The sequence below is a fragment of the Nelumbo lutea genome, chromosome 8 (assembly GCF_056320005.1).
Source record: "Nelumbo lutea isolate HS-2025 chromosome 8, American lotus-T2T, whole genome shotgun sequence".
NCBI lineage: Eukaryota > Viridiplantae > Streptophyta > Magnoliopsida > Proteales > Nelumbonaceae > Nelumbo > Nelumbo lutea.
Window position 1 is genome coordinate 4,317,676 of NC_142691.1, and position 20,910 is coordinate 4,338,585.

Below are 20,910 nucleotides of genomic sequence, written 5' to 3' on the forward strand. Positions count from 1 at the left end.
ATAAGAGGGCTTTTTATCACAAACTAAAATATAGAGAGTTTTTATCACAAACCCCATATTACGGGGAGATCTTTGTAATTTACCCTATTTATAATACTTGGTCCAAGTCGCCCTAACCACTTGATATCAGGTGTGAACAGATTCACACTGTCATAGGACATTATACTACAAATGAGCCTTCCAAGTTCCAACCGACGACAACCTCCTTCGCCGCAGCGGTTACATTGAGAGTTGAGACTCGACCTGGTGCATCCAAGCATCATACAAGCAACGTCATCAAGCATAGCGTTAGACTGCGTTTGATCTTGGAAAACCTTGACCATCTGCGTAGAAGAGGTCCGGCTGGTGGATAAGCCGGAGAGAATTCGAGCTGTAATTGTTGTTGGAAGAGCCTTCCCAACTCCCTACTCCATACTCATACCCAAATGCAGAACCGGATCTGACCGGGTGTGGCTCAGGTCTGAACCGTGTCAGAAACCAAAACATGTGCAAATCCAGGCATGTCTCCTCACTTTTAGATGAAATCGGCTTCATGCTCGCAAGACTGTGCTCACACCTTTGACACGGTCCCTTGCAGCTTTGCATTAGAATTATGTGTATGCTTTTTTTATAGGGAGTAGTTATTCCCAATGCAAGACTGCAAGGGACCGTGCAAAATAGTGTGAACATGGTCTTGTGGGCATTGAAGCCGATCTCGTTTTAGATAAAAGGAAAAATCTATGCTGTGGGAAAGACATGATAGGGAAATGCTTTAAAGGGGTCTCCACCGCCCATTTAAAAACATATGTAATATGTGTGCTTCATTAGCCATAAAGTTGCAAAAGTAGATCCAGTATGCTAGTTTCCTTTTCTCCACAAATATCTATGGTGCCAGAAAGGTATTATACCCAAAGAATTTTGACGAATCAGAACTTTGTTTCCCTAGTGAATTTTGATGAATACCAGTGCCAATTAGGAGGGTTTATTATATGGTCTAGAGCATGGCTATCAATTGGATAGGATTTGGTTCAAGATGATCTAGTCCAAGGTGAATCTATTGCAAATAGACCAGGTCCAATCCAATCTAATGAATATTTTGGAGCAATCCAATTTAATGTTTGGACCATCCAATCTGTTCAAATTCGTTTTAATTTAGATTGGTTCTAACTCAAACATGGTCTATTGACACTTATATTCGTATTTTATATGTTATATCAATAGATCAGATAATGACTCAATCCAACCCAATCCAATATGAATTCATTATAGATGGACAAAGTCCAATCCAATCCAACAAATACCATGGACCATTAAGTCTGGATTTGTCTAATTCAATATCTCTTGTTGGTCTATCAATCTGTCTAAATTGATTTTGGTTTGGACGGAATCCAACCCAAAACCAGTCCATTGACACCCCTAATATAAACTACCAAATCGGAACAATTGGTCTGGTCTTAAAAATGATCTAGTTTGATCTAAGAATTTATTAGACTGTAATTTTCTGAGTTTTTTGAACCAGACCAACATTACAGAAGTGCATATATGCAAACACGCATACAATGCAATTATTCATTTAACATTTAAACATATTATATAATTCTTTATAGGTATCTGCCTGCAAAACAACTAAAGCGTAAGCAAACGAGTGAAAAAGCGATATGTCATATTAAGCTGTTGAAGTCTTTTAAGGCTGTATTTGGTTTGATAGAAAACAAAAGAGGAACATAAAATTGAGAGGGAAAGTTCTTAAACAATTTCATAAATTTTGTTGAGAAATGAGAGCTTTCCCTCAACGTTTTATTTCTTTATGTTTGTTTTGGTTGAAAAAAACGAGAGAAAGAAAGTTGAAGGAAATTGTTCTGAAGGAATCTCACAAAACCTATTAAGATCTTTCCCTCAACTTTCTATCTCTCTTATTTTCTTTGAAATCAAACATAGCCTAATGGTAAGTACATCTTGTAAAATGTGAAAGTACATTTTCGACACAATATGCGTTGTATCATGCATATTGTATTGTATCAGTGATCTGTTGATATGCAAAATCCAGGTCTTTTGGGGTCAAAACCTATTCAGGGGATGGGCATGCCTTAAATTAACCCTCCTGTGGGATTTAAAGTATTTATACACCCTTTCTGTCATATCGGAATGTATTGATATTTTAAACCTTGATATGAACCAATGAAAAATAAATAGATTATGTAATGTCTTAAATGTGATTAACTGAAATTTTAATTTAAGTGCAACAAATATATAACCCGAGAGTATAATTTTAAAAGAGGTATATAAGATATTTTGATAAGAGAAAACGAGAGATATTACATGTTTATTATGAAATTTCCAACCTCTAGACTAATTAGTAATAGGGTAAGTTCTAGGTCTAGTACTTACAAACCCTATAGTTTTTTTAGTTCAGATCAGTTCTATGTATTTATCTTATTGGGTCAGAACCAATTCTACCTTGATCTCGTTCAGACCTGAGACATTGCAAATCGGATTGGAGATAAAATCATGCAGAGTGGTCTAGGCAACTTATTAGGAGCGAACACGCCACGTTTTGAACACATGGGCCCATATGTAGGGGTGAGCAAATGGTCTATTTGGCTAAAAACCAAATTAAATAAACCAAAATTTTAAATGAAAAATTGAACTGAAATTGAAATATTGAAAAACCTAAACAATCAGAACTGAAATTTTCGATTTGGTTTTTGGTTAAAACTGAATGTCAACACTATATATTAATACAATATATATAACAAATTATATATTTTAATATATATATATATATAATAAAGTTCGGTTAATTCAATTTTAACCAAATAATGCTCACACCTATTCAAATGGGGCCTACACCTTATACATACGAAACTCTGGTATATTCACTTATGATAGATTACCCAACTCTTTGTGCATGATTTTGTTTCCAGCCAATCCAGACTCAATACATTGGCACTTGGCAGTCCTAATTATTCTAAGGCTTGTCTGTAGCATATAGTGCTGATGTGGACAAAGCAAAGTGGGCACAGCTGTAGGATAGGGACATCTAGAGTGCATGAACAGTTCTACAATCCATTGCCAATGGGCTAACTTTGGCTGTTGGGGCCAAACAGCATAGGCTGTTGAGACAATTTCTGGGTTGGGCACATTTTGGGCAGTTCACCTATTTATGCCCATACTTTGGTTTTTAGTAAAAATAAATTAAGGTGTAATTACTAATTTACCTATTCTCAGGGTAACGTGGCATTCCCAAAAATCTCTCAACAGCTAAAGTTTTTCCATTACCAACCCTGTATCCCTTTTTCAAATGTAAAAGTCAATTAGGCAAACTTTAACTCTTTCCTTCACATTTCTAAATAAATAAGAACTACAGGGCACCGAGGGGACACCCAAGTGGGGGGACCCCATGACCCTTAGTGCCCGTTCGGTTGTTCGGGAGGGTTTTAACTTGCCACTTTAGGGGGCATACGCCATAAAGGGCGCCTCATAGAGGACACCTCACACGTGCCTCACATGTATTGGAAACTTTTCCTGTACTTTTAAGTTATTATTCACGGGAGATATTCTCAATGCACAATGAATGTGCATGTGAGGCGTCCAAGTGTGAGGAGCAGATCCGGTTATCAAATACAGTTTGTTTCACCTTAAAAAGAAAGAAGAAAGAATGAAGAAAAAAGCGGTTGAAACGCTACTAAAAATCTATTATATACATTTTACATATAAATAGAATAAAAAATATTCTAGATGGATTTTTATAGTCATCCAGATAACATATAAGAAATTAAGAATTGTTTTCGCTATAATTCAGCCAAAAAATACTTTTAGCAACTTTTTGTCTTCTTCGAAGCAGCTAGAAGTAGAAGAAAGCAATCCAAAGGCTTCAGCATTCCCAAAATGAGCCCTTAAACCCTAAGGCATTAGCTGTTGTGTTACTTATGTATAGGGGTGACATGAGTCTCCTATGATAAAATTCAAATTCAATTAATTAAAATATCTGTAAATATTATATGAAGCTAACATAAATTTATAAAGCCAAATATAAAATAAATTTAATACCCCTAACTTAATCTATTCCAGGTGGAGGGGCGTTCATCTTAAAATTTTATTAATCAACCATTATAAGCGAGGAAGATTAATAAAAGGGAAGACAAGACGTAATCCGTCGTGCCCCAAAATCCAAATATAAATAATACAACCCACAAGACAAAATAAAGAAAAACAATACATCAAAACAAAACTCTATATAGGTAAAATCGGAAGTCTTTCATAGTCTTATTTCAAAAACAAAAACAGTACTCAAGCCTATATGAAGACATCAAATAAATTTTATAAATATAATTCCTAATCACCCGTCAAAATAAAAAGATTTCTTCATCGTGAACAATGAATTTAGCCAAATCCACATCTAACAAATATGTTTTTTTGGTGATTACACCAGTTCTTTTTACCCAAGTTGAATTACTTGTTGTAATCTAATTTTCATGTTTGAACAGCGAAAAAGGTTCCTTAATTTAGTTGTTTTGAGAAGGCACAGACCTAATCCATGAAACACCTTGTTTAATTGGGAGTCAACCCAGATCCAATCAAATGTTTATATATTGAACTGCCCAAATCTTTAATTTATTCTTTTTTTGGGAGAATGATGGTTTAATCCAAGGTCAGAATTTTTAGGTTAAAGTACAATTGGGGTGGGTGTCAGCTCGAAATTGATGTCAATTCATGGGTGGACATTGTTGTATGGAGTTTGAGAATTCAGAAATCTACATTGGGCCTATCCATACTTTTCTGTTTTTTTTTTTTTTTCTTGGGGGGTGGGGGGAGGATTTGGTTCAAGGTCAAAGTATATATGTGTATTATACAGTTACACAAACTTCTTGTCCACTACTCTCTATCCACAATCTATTCGTCATGAATTGCAGTTACACATCACCATCTTGAATTATGAGATATGCGCCTACAATGTATTATGGGTAGGAAATCTGAGTTCATACATTAATATATAGCTTTTGAACCCACTTATATATTAGGTATTGAAGTTAGGACATGTGACCACTTTTGACGAATAATATGATAATATCCGTCATGGAGATATCCTAATTCAATTATTGAAATTTAAAATTTTTCATTTAATCCAAACGGATTGTCCCTTGAAATCATGCACACCTTGGGTTGGTGTAAAATGGCTGTAAAGCTGAAAATTTAGATTGGATTAATTCAATGCAATGGCTATGTAGGAGGCTGTGGAATCAATGGTGATGTCCCATACCATTCATAAAATGCGTATGACCTACAACCATTCAATCTTTCACTTAGCATTTATAGCTGATGTGGGGCCTTATCATTGATTCCACCACGGCTCATACACAGCCATCGTAAATCCAAATTCTGAAAACTACTACGTATAAACAGTCACCATCACGTACAATTCAGCATCATTTATTGTAAACATTGTGCATTGTACGCTGTCACCTTCTAAAAATTTTCACAAAATTCCTTAAAAATTGTTTTATTTTTGTCTTGTATCGAACCGAACACAGCCCAATATAATGGTTGACATCTGCACAACAAAAATTTCTAATGGAATGGATGGGATTTGTTGAAAAATATGCATTTCATTTTCTTTCTTTCGGTCAAAAGAAATTCGAAGTGAAGTAGTAAGACTTTGATGAACCCCAAATTGCATGCCAATTAGAAACTAGTATTCACAAATTGGAATTCTTTTCTTCTGCATCATCAGATAGGCATGGCTCTTGAGTTCTGACCTATCATTTTTAATAAGGTTGTGTTTGGTTTGAAGGAAAGAATAGGGAAAGCATGGGAAAATTAAAAAAGCCTTTAGTACTGAAGCATTGGTTCAGCTGCTTTCATTGAACTGTTTTGAATAAGCTTCTAAAAAAGGCTTTCAAAGGAAGCTCAGGTTTTTAGCTTAGAAAGTCAATTTGGGAGTTTCACCAAACATGAGCCATAGTCTGTTGGAAATCCTCCTAAAGGTATAAGCCACTGCATGAAAACCCTTCTAAACACCTCAATTATAAGTGTTGAGATATTTCGGATGTGTGGCTCCAATGCCTTGGCAATAATATATCATAAAATTTTGGGGAAAAAATACTGTGCAACTCACATAATTTACCAATAGCCCCATAAATCCCATCCTGTTCGTGGAGGATTTGGCATCAATAAGGTTAAAGAATTCTGAGCTGGGTTGACCGGTTATTCTCCCTAAATTTTGACTGATATTACATTTGATACTCTTTTTCTTTCTTTTCTGGGCTGATTCATTTGCGGGTAAATATGTAAGTGAAAATTGGTTAATGGATCAAATTTCCATGTTTTTTTTTTGCATTAAACAATATACTCCACATTAAAAATATCTTTATTTTTCTGCATAAAATTTTCCATCTTTCTAAGTGGATAAATAACTTTCTCACCTATAATTTTTATAAAATCAAACGATACTATTTTACTCATTTTAAGAATTACTTTGGATGGATAAAACATCATTTTCTTATTTACCTTGAAAATCCTAAAAATCAAATAAGATGAAACGAACGGGGCTTCTGTGTTACGAGTTACGACGGAATTCGACCGTCAAATCGTCAGAACTCAGCAGTCAGCAGCGACCAGTGGGTAGAGGGGTCCCTCCCTAATATTTTCGTGTCAGCAGCAACCACGTGACCGTAAATCGTACCGCGTCAACCGCGGTACCACAAGCGAGAGTGGAGTGGACGAGTAGCTATCAGGACAAGGACAAATGTTTAAAATATTGGCGCCGACAGGGCTCTTTTCAAAAATAAATAAAAATGTAAAATGTAAAAGGATTTCTTGAAAATTACTTTATTTAGACCCTGACCCGGATCATCTCGGTTCCATTGACATCCATTTTCTTCCTCATTTCCCCGTAGACGTAGAAGAGCAGAAGATAGGTAGATCCCTTCGCTACGCCAGTTCGCAGCTCGCACCTCCTCGTGTTACGCGGTTGCTCCTCAGTCCTCCTCCGTAATCAAAAGTCAAAACGTTGAACTTGAACTGTTTTCTTTGTTTTTTGAAAAACGTTTTTCTTTTCTGTTCTGTTGTCAGTTAGATCACCGAGATTGAGATCGAGAGAGAGAGAGGATGTAATAACTAATAAGCGAGCGAGTAGTAACAGCGTTTTTGTGCGTCGTTACAATCAAGGACACCTTCTGAGTTCTGAATTCTGACCTTCGTACCCACCTACCGGTAACCAGACGCTTTCTTCCCTGGAACCGCGTTCACACTTGTACACCCTTGACCCTTCCTCAATTCTATTCTCCCCAGGCCACACCCTTTTTATATATGTTCTTGCGTTCACATTCACAGATTATCCATACAACACACATTGACAACAATCCCTCTCTCTCTCCTCCCCCCAGAGTAGTATATGAATGAAATAAATGTAGGTTCTCTGCCTCTCCCAGCCCAAGAGGACTACTCTTATTTCTTCAGCTTATTTCAAGACGTTCTCAACGAAATGAACACCAACCCCACGGCGGCAACCACCACTGGAAGAAATGTCGGTGACAATTGGAGGAAAAGGAAAGTGAGTGAAGGGGATAGCGCTGACGAAGAAGCTGATGAAGAGGAAATAACGACGCCCAACAACAAGAATAAGGTTAAAGAGATTCTTTCTTCTTATCTTTTATTGGAGGAGCAAGAAAAATTGGATCAACAAGAGTGGAGCAAGGATTATCAGCAGGAGAGACAGATTATTGAGTCCAATTACAAACAGAGGAGTCAAGCCATGCTCGATTATTATAACAATTTGCAGGGTTATTACTCTGATTTGGAGGAGTCAGATGACCAGCTGAGGACCAAGCGTTCCCGTCTCTCTGCTTCTGCTGTTGCTGCTGCCGCTGTTGCGTCCACTTCCGATGCCGCAATTCGAGCTGGTGGTGGTGCCGCCACTGGTCACCACCGCCGGTTGTGGGTCAAGGATAGGTCGCAAGCGTGGTGGGATCGCTGTAACCATCCTGATTTCCCGGAAGAAGAGTTCCAGCGGGCGTTTCGGATGGGGCGGGCTACTTTCGACATGATTTGCGAAGAGCTTAATTCCGTTGTTGCCAAGGAGGATACCATGCTTCGTGCTGCGATTCCCGTTCGACAAAGGGTCGCTGTCTGCATCTGGAGATTAGCCACGGGTGAGCCTCTTCGCCTTGTCTCTAAGCGATTTGGTTTGGGTATATCAACTTGTCACAAGCTTGTTCTTGAAGTCTGTTCGGCCATAAAGACTGTTCTCATGCCCAAATTTCTTCAATGGCCTGATGAGGAAAAACTGAAGAATATTAGGAACGAGTTTGAATCCATTTCTGGAATACCCAATGTTGTTGGTTCCATGTACACCACCCATGTCCCAATTATAGCTCCAAAGATCAGTGTGGCGGCCTATTTCAATAGGCGGCACACAGAGCGTAACCAGAAGACTTCTTACACGATTACAGTTCAGGGAGTTGTCGACCCAAGAGGGGTGTTTACGGACGTTTGCATTGGTTGGCCTGGTTCGATGCCTGATGACCAAGTTCTGGAGAAGTCCGCGCTCTATAAGCGGGCAAATGGAGGATTGTTGAAGGGTGATTGGATTGTCGGGAGTTCAGGCTACCCTCTAATGGATTGGGTCTTGGTTCCCTATACCCACCAACATCTCACTTGGACACAACACGCCTTCAATGAGAAAATTGGGGAGATTCAATGCGTTGCTAAGGAGGCATTCACCAGATTGAAGGGGAGGTGGAGTTGCCTGCAGAAACGGACAGAGGTGAAACTCCAGGACTTGCCAGTGGTTCTTGGGGCATGCTGTGTATTACACAACATCTGTGAGATGAGGAACGAAGTAATGGATCCTGATCTCAGGTTTGAGCTTATTGATGATGAAATGTTCCCTGAAAGCAGACTCAGATCAGTGAGTTCAATGCAGGCTAGGGATAACATTGCTCACAACCTCCTACACCATGGCCTTGCAGGCACCACATTTTTCCAATAGTTAAAGGTCTCCCCTCTTTGTTTTGGTCCTTTGAGATTGCAATTCTTTAGGATACGGCTTTTAGAATCGTGTCTTAGAATAATTCAATTATAATCCATTATCATTTGTTGAAGAGGTTTTTTGTAAAGGATTCATTTGCACCTCCTACAAATAGATGGATGATATTTTTAGCTGGTATATCATGTAACTTAGTTCCCATACTAAATTACTACTTAAAGAGATTTGAGAATCCAATATACTTTTCATGGTATGTGATCCTTTTTTCCCATGGATTATTGCTTCTGGATGTTCTTGTAACAGTTGCTTTACATGTTTACTTTCTAATGGTTTTTTTAGGGATAATAACAGAACTCTTAATCACTCTGTACAATGAGAATGAGATATAGCATAAGTAAACACTTCTTGCATGTCAGTTGATCCAACTCTAATACCTAAAAGCCCCTTGTTTTCTATTATCTTAGATTTTGAGAAGAAATATCTATGTTTAGAAACTGTTTGATCTGTCTCTAACTGAATGCATATCAAGGCTTACTTCAGTGGATAGTACTTTGGAGCACCTCCTGCATCGTTGGTTGGTCATGGGTGCAAACAAAGTTGGATGGGTTGATTTCATTGGTTAGTGTAATGTCCCATGTAATAAAGTTCCTATTTCTTGTTATATGATTGGAAGTGACTTGTCTCCAGAAGAGTCCTGTAGTCGTAAAAATCCTGTGTTGACTATATCCAAATAGGTTTGCAGTTTTAATAAATGAAAATGAATATAGCAATTACTGGGAACCAGATTTACATGGTCAATGGAGCCGATGATATCATGACCAGTCATTTTTCCAGCGTCATCATTGAATCAAAATCTATTTTATCCCCCACTATTCTTTGGTCTTCTGTTTTCCCTGAGTTTAATTCGTATCTCATTGTACTCTGGGTAGCTTTTTTTTTTTTGGCAAATACTTTGGGTAGCATTTGAAGACTGATTAACAGAGAAAAACAGCCAAGCTTGTGATACAGGAAAGTAGTCATTGACAACAGATGGGGATTGGGAAGTGCCTACTAACTATAAAGGGATGAGAAATTTAGGGGCCATTACTTGGTGGTTGGTGCAATAGTAAACTCTCAGTGTGACAAGTATGAAGGATGAGAAATTTAGGGGCCATTACTTGGTGGTTGGTGCAATAGTAAACTCTCAGTGTGACAAGTATGAAAACACATGTTCAAATCTGAGAACGGACACTTGTGCAAAAAAATGCTGAGGATCAGTCCATGTCCAGTGCATCCCCACCAAGACTCTAGATAGCTAGGACCAACAACTAGTAATCGAGGTTCATTAAATGAATCTCAAAGACTAGTAAGTGATTTACCATCTAATTGATGACAAATAAATCCTGATGTAATGATTCATCAAGACATTATGATAGAGAGATGGATTTGAAAGTTTTCTTTGATATGATATTACAATTGGTGGCATTGTAAACAACACAATTCTTACTTGTGGAATGAGAGCACAAGATACCATCATCATCATCTAAGTCTTATCCCAATTACCAACTATATGGGGTTGGCTACATGAATCCTGTTTCACCATTCAGTTCAAATGAGAGTGCAAGATATATTCTTCTAGTTGTACCCACTGAAAATAAGTCAGCAAGTTTCTGAGCTGACTGTGCTTTCCATAAGTTCCTTAGGCTCAGTTTGGAAGTTTGGAAAGAGTACAAATACAAATATGTACAGTGCAAATACATACAAAATGATGCAAAATACAAGCTTTTGCACTCTACGTATTTGTATTTGTACTCTTTCCAAACTGAGTCTTGTTAATAGATATAGAGATGTGATGGGGGTTAGGATTTGGGGGCCTCTACATATTTGTATTTGTACAGTGCAGAAAAGATATATCTGTGTTTCTATTATTTTGGAATTTGAACTATCTTACAAAGCATGAAAACTCAAACTTTAATTCGTTCATATTTTTTAAGGACATCAGAAATTTTGTTATATGGGTATTTCCTGAAGCATCCAAATGAAATAAAATATATGGAAGTTTTCTGGAAATTCCTGGATAAAATTAGGAGTAAATTAATAATATACCTGTTGTTAAGTGGTAAGTTGTTTCTAAAAGGAATTCCTGAAAAGAAAAACTCTCATTCCAAGCACACATACTTTCTCTTCATGACAAGCACAACAGGATGCATAGGATCTACATACATTGGCAGGTAGAAATCTATGTTTTTCTATGATTCTATCTTAAATTGTTAGTCACAGGTACAGGCATATGTGACACTGAATGATAGAGGCTGCACAGTGCGGCAGTTTACTAGGATTTTCAGAGCAGCTCCTCATTTGTGTTACCGTTGACTGAAAGTCGTTTCTTCTATTGTCATAAACAAAAGGCACTGTTAGTTCGTTAAAGTTGTCTCATGCCACCAATTGTTGATTAATTGCCACATGGACTGAGTTTTTCAGATATTTGACTGCATTTTTAATTATATAGATTGCTCTCCAGATTATGCTTTCAACCTTGGATCAAATTCAGACTTAATAGAAACAAAAACAGAGAACCTCTAAAGCTAATGATAATCAGAGTTGAGAAGCTAATGCCTAGATTTTTCAGATCTTTCTCCAGAGTATGCTTTCAACCTTGCTTAGTAACAATCAAGAAAATATCAGATTCTTGGCAACAAAAACAATACCTATCTACAAAGTTGGGTTATCTTTCGAGGAAAAAGATCCACAGGAGTTGAAAAATGATTTTATGGATTAACAGGGCAATTCATTGATTTGAAGCGTCAATCTTTCAAGCCATGCTAACATTCTCACCTTTCCTATGGGGCTTTATCTACCTAAGGCTTAGTTTTATGTTATTATTTTTCTTCTCTCAGATTGCTGTTAACTCTAGTTCTGTCAAGCTTTTAATTAGTAGTTTAATCATTGAGTCTGTAATTTCAAGTTTTTGCTCAATTTGCGGTGCCTTTTAGGGAAGTATTCCTGTTCTAATTATTTAATGTAATTTATTCAATTGGAATTCAAGCTAGTTTATTTTCATGTTTACCACGGTTACTGTGAATAAGTGACTACAAGCTTATGTAGTATGATTTTTCCATGCTTTTGAACCGTCATTGACCCAAACAGCCAGATCATTTGGCCTGGAAAACTGTCCAGGCAACTGGTTAAGTTTCACCCCTGAACTGCTCTTTTGCTAAAAACCATTGACTTGGTTAATGATCCACTGACCTAGATAGTCAAACCATCAACCTGTTGGACCCAGACAACATTTTTTTGACAGTTTTTTTTTTTTTAATTGTAATGAGCCATCCATTTGGACCAGATGGGCAAACCATTGACTGACAAGCGGTGGCCAAAGTAGTTCTGATTCCGGGTTGGTTTTTAAAACAACGGTTTTTCCATTAAATATCATTGGTTTTCCTCTATTTTCTATGCAACCAAACACAGCCTATTCTATAACTGGCAAATCAAGTAGGAAATTGTTAACAAATGATTATTTGTAATAGTCATACTCTATAAAAAAATTAAAACCCAAGGTCGTCCATCATGATTGCCTAAACATAATTATTTCAAGGGTTGGCCCATCACTACAACAGCCTAGAATATTGAGGTTTTTGGCACATGCACCAGATACAAATTAAGTTGAACTACTCAGATGAGAAAAAAGTCATACAAACAACAAACTTGGCATCACTTATTATTCCATAATGGCATCACTACTTGGACCCATGTTCGTTTTGGCCTTTAACTCTGATCCCTTCAACTTCTAATAAATATACCACTTCTTCCCCCTATAACTCAGCCACCTTTTAAAACCTCAAAAATAAAAGAACAATGATAAAAATCCTGGACATTTATTGTATTCAATTCCATTTGGTTCACAGTTGGAATCGAAATCAAAATTCTTCAGAATCATAATCATAATGATCTATTCCCAGTCTATTTGGTTCAGACAGGAATCAGAATGGGAATTAAAACCAACTGGAATAGAATTTCGTTAAGAAATGGCCATTCCACTAGTAAATAGGATTCCAGTTCCACCCAACCATACACTTGGTGGGCTCTAACAGTTGGTTTGAACTTCTGGGGTCAACATGAATGATTCTGATCTTCTTCACTACAAAATTAGGAAAGCCGGATATATTTCTCCATCAGTTTTTCTTCTCAAAACAAAAACAACTAATCGGTGATAGTAACTTGATTGTTGACAAGTTGATCTGGACTCTGCATCATGACATTTGAGTTGGTCTTGTCACGACAACTGCAGCGAAAATGTCTCAACAGCTACGTGGTGGTTAGCAAAACTTAAGCTTCTATGCACGCAGTGGCTCCTCCAGATGACCGTAAGTAGACCGCTCTGCCAGACTGCCACTGCCAAGGGCGATAAAGGCTGAACTGTTCCTACTGCCTAGGAGTTAGCAGTCTACCACTAACAAGCAATAATCATAGAAAGATCAATTTGGATCAAGCAAGCGGGTGAAGGTGGTCCTTTCCATCTTTCTGTCTGCTCCATGGTTTGATGCTGGAGAACATGAGATCTGCCAGATCATTTAGGCATATGAAGTGAGAGAGTGCGTGTGTATTGAGTTGAAACTTTACAACAATGTAGCATGTCTAAGGTTCAAACTTCAAATATGCAAATCTCATTTCATGGGTTTACCATACTGGGGAGCTGTTGGATCTCGTAAACTCAACGACTCTGGTATCCTTTCTAAACAGAGGAACAATGTGATCACTCCGGAAACAGGGCTTCCCTTGTTGCGGGAATCCTTGCGATCAAACCTGCAAGAGGCCCCAAATTTCAAAGTTCAAATAAATGTAAATAAATCTCCAACTAATCAGTACACTAGAAACATGGGCCATTTTCATGCAAAAATCTAAAAGATGGGTCTATGACCGGAAGTCCATTAAACATGCAATGTGTCCTCTACTTACAGTGTCATCGAGGACCGGAAACGATGAAAAGACGCAAGAGTCAACAAGCCATTCCCGAAATGAACAAGACCTTGAGCAATCTGCAGCTTCGCATATACCCTAAGAAAATTAGTGACACTCGGAAACCCACAAGAGAAAGCCAAATGAAGCCTAGAAATGGAAAGCTTACACCAAAGAGTGGACCGGCTTCTTTATGGTAATACCTCGAGCGGTTGTGCAACATGCCTGCAATTTGAGCATTCTTGGTGCCTGCACCTATAAGACCCAAGAATTTTATGGCCGCCTCCATAACCAGCAAACACTATCTTGTAGAAATAATGCGAGATTGGATTTCAGACATTGTACAACAAGAACATACTTGTGCCACTCCTGAATCTGTATCACGGATGTGTCTCCCTTGTGCGACCATGGCATTCACCTGCCAAGAATAGTCACAAACAGGTGTAGAAGAAATAACTCTAGAAATGATCATGGAGGAAGATGGTTAGAGTGGCTTATTCTGGGCTCCAGCGTATGCGAGGCCGTTGCTCATTACTGCTCCAATTCGAACACTTGAATCGTCTTTGCTGGCGCATTCTCCGAGAAGTGTCAATCCTAAAATGTTCCAGATCAATTTGGTATACTAAAAAGAATAACAAGGATAACAGCAATAATAAAGAAATGATGGGCTTTAAAAGATTTCTAGCATATAGAAACAACATTGGCTTACACAATCAGTCATTCCCAATGCCACACTGGCAATGCGAACTCCTAGGAATGCGCTTGCAGTGACATGACTGAAATTGCTTTAGAATCATACGCCACAATAGCAGAAGTTTGAACATCGAGTATGTGTTGGAGAGGTCCTTACCGAGAAGAGCGGATTCCGATGGGGAAGAGAAAGAGATACCAACCCTGCTACAACACTAGCCATCAACGGTTCAGGTCTATTTGACGGGCCTGAACAGACCAAGCTAATTATAGTGGTTCTGGTGTCTTGATTATGTCGGAGTAATAATTGGTTTGGTTCCTATTCTCACTTGTCCCGAACCGATTCATACCCAAAATCGATTGTTTTGTTAGGTATATATAATATTTCCTTCATTTTCTTATAATTACTATCATATTATATGTTTAAGGCCTCAAATTTGATAGATAGTTAAAGGTGTTTAGCTTTCTAACATATAAGTAATTTAGTTTTTATCTACAAATTTTATTAGCGTTATATGATCAAAATTTAAATTTTAAGTTACCATTTAAAAAAGAACATGGTTTTTAGTTTAACAGGTTCAGTTTTTTTTATCAATTAATTGGTTCAGTTTTTACCGTAAGTTATTGTTTAAACATAAATTTTATGTTAACAACGACGGTTTTGGGTCTGTGATTGTTTTTTTTTTTTTTTGATCAATAGTTTTGGGTCTGTGATTGTCCTGATTACTAATTGGCTCAGGAGTACTTCTACTTAGACTCGACCCAGACCCCACTCGCTGACAGCCCTATCTTGAACAACGGCCAACTTCCGATCGTGCCACCACTTAAAGCTTCATGAGGAACTGTTAGCCACTTATCCTACGGAATGAAAAGAAAACAGAAGTCCAATAAGCATGCGATGTGTCCTATATTTACAATGTCATCGAGGACCAGAATGATGGTAAGGCGCAAGAGTCAGCAAGCCCTTCTTAAAATGAGCAAGACCTTGAGCAATCCGTAGCTGCACATATATCATTAGCAAATTAGTGACACCGGGAAAACCATAAGAGAAAGCCAAATGAAGCATAGAAATGGGAAGCTTTCACCAAAGAGTAGACGGGCTGCTTTATGGTAATACCTCGAGCGGCTCCACAGCATGCCCACAATTCGAGCATTCCTAATGCATGTACCTATAAGACCCAAGAATATTATGGCCACCTCCATAACCGACAAACATTGTCTTGCAGAAATAACGAGAGATTGGATTGCAAACATTCTACAACAAGAACATACCTATGCTACTTTTGAATCTTTACCACAGATGAATCTCCCTTGTGCGCCCAAGACATTGACCTGCCAAGAATATCCAATCACAAACAGGTTGAGAAGAAATAGCTCTACAAATGATCATGGAGGAAGCTGGTTAGAGTGGCTTATTCTGGGCTCTAGCGTATGCAAGGCCATTACTCATTACTGCTCCAATGCGAACACTTGAATCGTCTTCACCGGTACATTCTCCAAGAAGTGCCAATCGCCTGAAGATGTTCCAAATCCATTTTAGAAACTAAAAAGAATAACAAAGATAACAACAACAATAGAGAAATGACTGGCTTCAAAAGAAGTGTTTACCCAATACCTCACTTAGGGAAGAGATAATCTGGGAACTACATGTAGGGGGTGTAACAGGTCATTTTGGAAGGGACAAAACCATTTCCATGGTTGAAGATCGTTTCTATTGGTCAAGACTCAAAAGAGATGTAGCTAAGGTTATCAAGTAGTGTTGTGTATGTCAACTAGCAAAGGGAAGGAAACATGATGCTGGTTTGTACACTCCACTCCCTGTTCCACATTCTCCTTGGCAATACCTTAGCATGGATTTTGTGCTAGGCCTCCTAAGACTCTATGGAGGCATGATTCCATCTATGTTGTGGTTGATCGCTTATCCAAAATGGCTCATTTCATCCCTTGTAGCAAGACATCTGATGCTTTTCACATTGCATAACTATTCTTTAATGAAGTTGTGTGTTTGCATAGTCTACCTAGTACTATTGTTTCAAATAGAGATGCCAAATTTATGAGTTACTTTCGGAGGACTCTTTGGCATATGTTGAATACTAAGTTGAAGTTCATTCCCTAACTGATGGGCAAATTAAAGTTGTGAATGGAGATTTACTACGATGTTTGGTGAGTGATCATGTTTCAAAATGGGATTTGGTGTTGCCTATAGCTGAATTTGCCTACAATAGCTCCGTGAACAGAATTACATGTCACAACCCCTTTGAGATAGTGATGGGAATTCAACCTAAGAAGACTATAGACCTAGTGCCTTTGCTATTAGAAGCAAGACCAAGTACAGATGCAAAAGATTTTGCCAACCACATCAAGGGGATCCATGATGTGGTTAGGAGGAAGATTGCAACCAACAATGAAGCCTACAAGTTCCATGCTATCCTATTGTTACTAAAAATTTTTTTAGTATAATTTCTCACATAACATAATTCACCCAATTAGACTAATAATTAGGTTTTTTTTTGTTATTTGAGTAAGCCCCAATAGCAAACTGACCCCTTAATTACCTTGGTTTGCCATTGGGTGTTAACCCTTAGAAAGGTGAGTTTTGGGTTCCAATTGTGGAGAGGTTTGAAAAGAAATTAGCAACTTGGAAGAAAAACTATGTCTCTTGGAGGGAGAATCACTCTAATCAGGTCTACTTTAGCTAACCTTCCTGTTTACTTTTTGTCAATCTTCAAGATTCCGACAAAGGTGGCTAGTAGATTAGAAAAACTAATGAGAGACTTTCTCTGGGAGCCGGGGGAGGAGAAGGACCATAGGGTGGGGTGGGAGATGGTTTGTAGGAGTAAGAGGGAAGGAGGTTTGGGTATCGGGAATTTAAGGAATAGGAACTTGGCTCTTCTGGGGAAATGGCTTTGGAGATTCTCATTGGAGGACAAACTTTGGGTGAAGATAGTGGAAAGTATTCATGGGGTTGCAGCAAATGGATGGGACTGGGGGATTCTGGAAAGGAGTACAAGAGCATCTCCTTGGAAAGCTATTCAAGCTATTCTACCTTTGTTCTCTCCATGAATTAGGTATGACTTGCACTCAGGCAATCTCATTAATTTTTGGGAACAAGTTTGGATTGGGGACTCCTCCCTAAAAGACCAATTCCCAAGCCTTTTTGCCCTTTCCACGTTATAAAATGAACCGGTGTCTTCATTCATTGTTCCTTCTAATTCTATTTCTGGGGTCGGTTGGAACTTGGGCCTGCAAAGAGATATCAGGGACACAGAGCTTGATGGTATCTCATCATTGTTATCCATTCTTGAAGGGGTGTTCCTAGAGCCAACAAAGGCATACAGTAGAATTTGGACTCTCACCCCCTCTGGTTCTTTCACTTGTGCCTCTTTCTTTAGCGCTCTCGGACATTCTTCTTCTACAGGCTTGCCTTTCCCTGTTAAAGAGGTGTGGTGTCATCCTATACCTCCTAAGGTTGGGAGTTTCTGTTGGGAAGCCTTTCTGGAAAGAGTTAACACAACAGATTTACTTCAAAGAAAAAGACCCAATAGTTGTTTTTGTCCTCACTGGTGTGTCCTCTATAAAGCTGATGGTGAGTCTGGATATCACTTACTAATCTCCTGTCGGTTCACTAACATCATTTGGGAGTGGTGTACTTTGTTTGGGTGCAGGTGGGCCCCTCTTCGAATGTGCAAAGCCTATTCACATGTATGCCGTTTCGACCAACAAAAAGGACCAAGTTTATGTGGAGGTGTATGAGGGCTGCAGTCTGTTGGACTATTTGGGTGGAGAGAAATTCACGAATATTTACAGATAAGGAGAGAAGTTTGGAAGCAATGATGGAGGTCATCCACATTAGGGTTACACACTGGCTGAAAACCTTGGCTCTGTTTGCAGAATTCTCAGTTGATGAACTGCAAAGAAAGTGGAAGGTGATAGCAGAACTTGTTCTAATGAAGAAGGCCTCAAATGTTTGTTGGATCCCCCCACCCCATGACTTTATTAAATTGAACTTTGATGGCAGCAGCTTGGGCAATCCAGGGCCATCCGGAATAGGAGGAGTAATAAGAGATGAACAAGGGAAGCTGTTAGCTATGTATTCTGGACCAGTTGGGGTGGGAGATTCTTTGAGAGTTGAGATTCTTGCAGCTCTTTAAGGGGTACAAAGAATCAAAGATATGCATATTAACAAGTTGATCATAGAAGGAGATTCTGAAGTAGTGGTAAACTGGCTAAAAAAGGATAGTCTTAGACTTCGGAATTATAGTAATGAAAAGAGGAATTTAAGTGGCTGACTAAGGACATGGAAATCCAATACAAATAGGTAAAAAGAAGTGTGAACTCTTTGGCAGATGATCTAGCTAGACAAGGGGTGAACAGACATTCTATTTTTTGGGCTGTCTTGTAATTTTTGTTCTTTTGATGCTTAATGGTTGTTCTTGGGAGCTAAGATTGTTTAGCCCCCTTGCCCTGTAATTTTCTCATATTTTTAATATTAATTCAATCCACAGTTATTGATAAAAAAAATCACGTAGATATTCCCTTAATTACATCTTTGTAAGGGGCATAGAAAACCTTTTGATTCTGATTCAGAAGTACAAATGAATAGACTAAACTAAGTATCATTTTTTTACAGAATTTTCCTTTGAAAATTCTGGTATATATTCCCTCTTTGTTTGACAGAAAACCAGTAAATAAATAAACAAACTTTTATACATAACAAGTAAATAGGTATCATAAATAATCATATTTCATCAATAAGGCTGCAAATGACCTTTAAATTGTAATTATGTGCATTATCATGCTATGAGGAACCATAATTAGTCAAGTTTCATGAACAAAGTTGTAGATGGTTGTCTCCCTTACATAAAGTAATGATTTTCAGGATCAAAATGAAGTAAGGAACCATAATTAGCTAAGTTTCATAGACAAGGCTATAGATGGTTATCTCCTTACATGCATTTCAATATGAAATAAAGAAGAAAAGAAAAGAAAAGAAAGGAAGAAAGGAAGGAATGAGAGGAAGAAAAAGAATATGGTCTTCCATCTCATGTGGGAAGCACAAGGAGTATCATATTGAAGGGGTGTAGGAAGAAATCAAGATTCCCTCCTTAACCCATTTTAAGTGGGGTGACACTTGACGCTCTAAGAAGAGATGAGTGGGGAGTTACTTAACCACCTCCCTCCTCTATATTAACTTGGGGCCTGTTGTTCACTAAACTAGATTGCAGGCCCCTTTCTTTACTAAAATGTTTGAGCCCACCAATAGGACTAATTGGGCTTATTAGAAAGCCCTTTTTCTTCTTTATTATTATTTTTAAGTTGTCTCTGGGAGTATCTTAATAACCTGCTCCCAGTCCAACAAACTTAAGGACTTAACACCTACGATGCAGGTTTACTGATTTTAAAGAAGGGGACATGCTAATGGTATGAATCAGGCCTGAACGTTTCCCTAAAGGTATTTATAAGAAGCTCCATTCAAGAAGCTTGGGTCCTTTTAAAATCAAGAAGAAAATCAGCTCTAATGCTTACATATTTGATTTGTCGAAGGATATGGGTATGAGTAATGTGTTCAATGTGGAGGAATTAACATTTTATCATGGTAATACAACCAATATGGACCAATTCGTAGGCCGCTTGCCACAAGCCCCCACTTCCAAGGAAGAGACTAAAGATGTTATTGATGATCAAATTGTTTCAACACAACATGGGGGATATTGCAAGTTTCTTATCAAATGAAAATGTTGTCCTCGCTCCGATTGCACTTGAATCACTGCTAATGAGTCCAACGCTTGAATTGTGATATGTATGAGAGGTACCTTTCCTTTTACTCAACGGAGCTGAGTTTTTTTAAGCTGGGGAAAGATGATGGGGATCAACTTAAGGCATGTCAAAAGAGAACCAAAGCTGCTCCTATGCTCATTTGGCATTGTTATGAAGACGGGGAGTCCACATGGGAGTTGGGTTAGTGGTGAATCAACTTGGGAAGACCCTAGAGTCTTCAATCCACCTTAAGATGCTCTTTGTGTGGTTGAGCTTGCTGTTGGATAGGACTTACTTGGTTTTCTTACATTTCTTGATAGCAAGGGTACTTTTGTAATTTTGCATGTTTAGTGGGTTACGTTTGGAAACAGGTTTTAGTCTAGTAATTTCACTTTGCTTTGCTTTATATTTGTAATTGTTTGGGGCAGGTTTCGTCTAATGTAGCTTCTATTTATAAGTGGCTTGTTGGGCAAGCTTCTTCCTTTGGAAGCTTCTTATTATTAAGCTTGTAAGGCTCATTTGGAAGACAGTTTTTCTGATGAACAAAGAAAGTTTCTCTACAG

At 38.1% G+C, this 20,910-nt stretch overlaps 1 long non-coding RNA gene across 1 annotated transcript; it reads right to left on the bottom strand.

Moving 5' to 3' along the window:
• Positions 1–12,635: 12,635 nt before the first annotated feature.
• Positions 12,636–14,155, bottom strand: LOC148842274 (uncharacterized). Its single transcript, XR_016102885.1, has 3 exons — positions 13,901–14,155; positions 13,626–13,747; positions 12,636–13,503 (listed from the first exon to the last, which is right to left on the bottom strand). It is a non-coding gene; the product is annotated as an uncharacterized LOC148842274 (long non-coding RNA).
• Between the last annotated feature and the right edge of the window lie 6,755 nt (positions 14,156–20,910).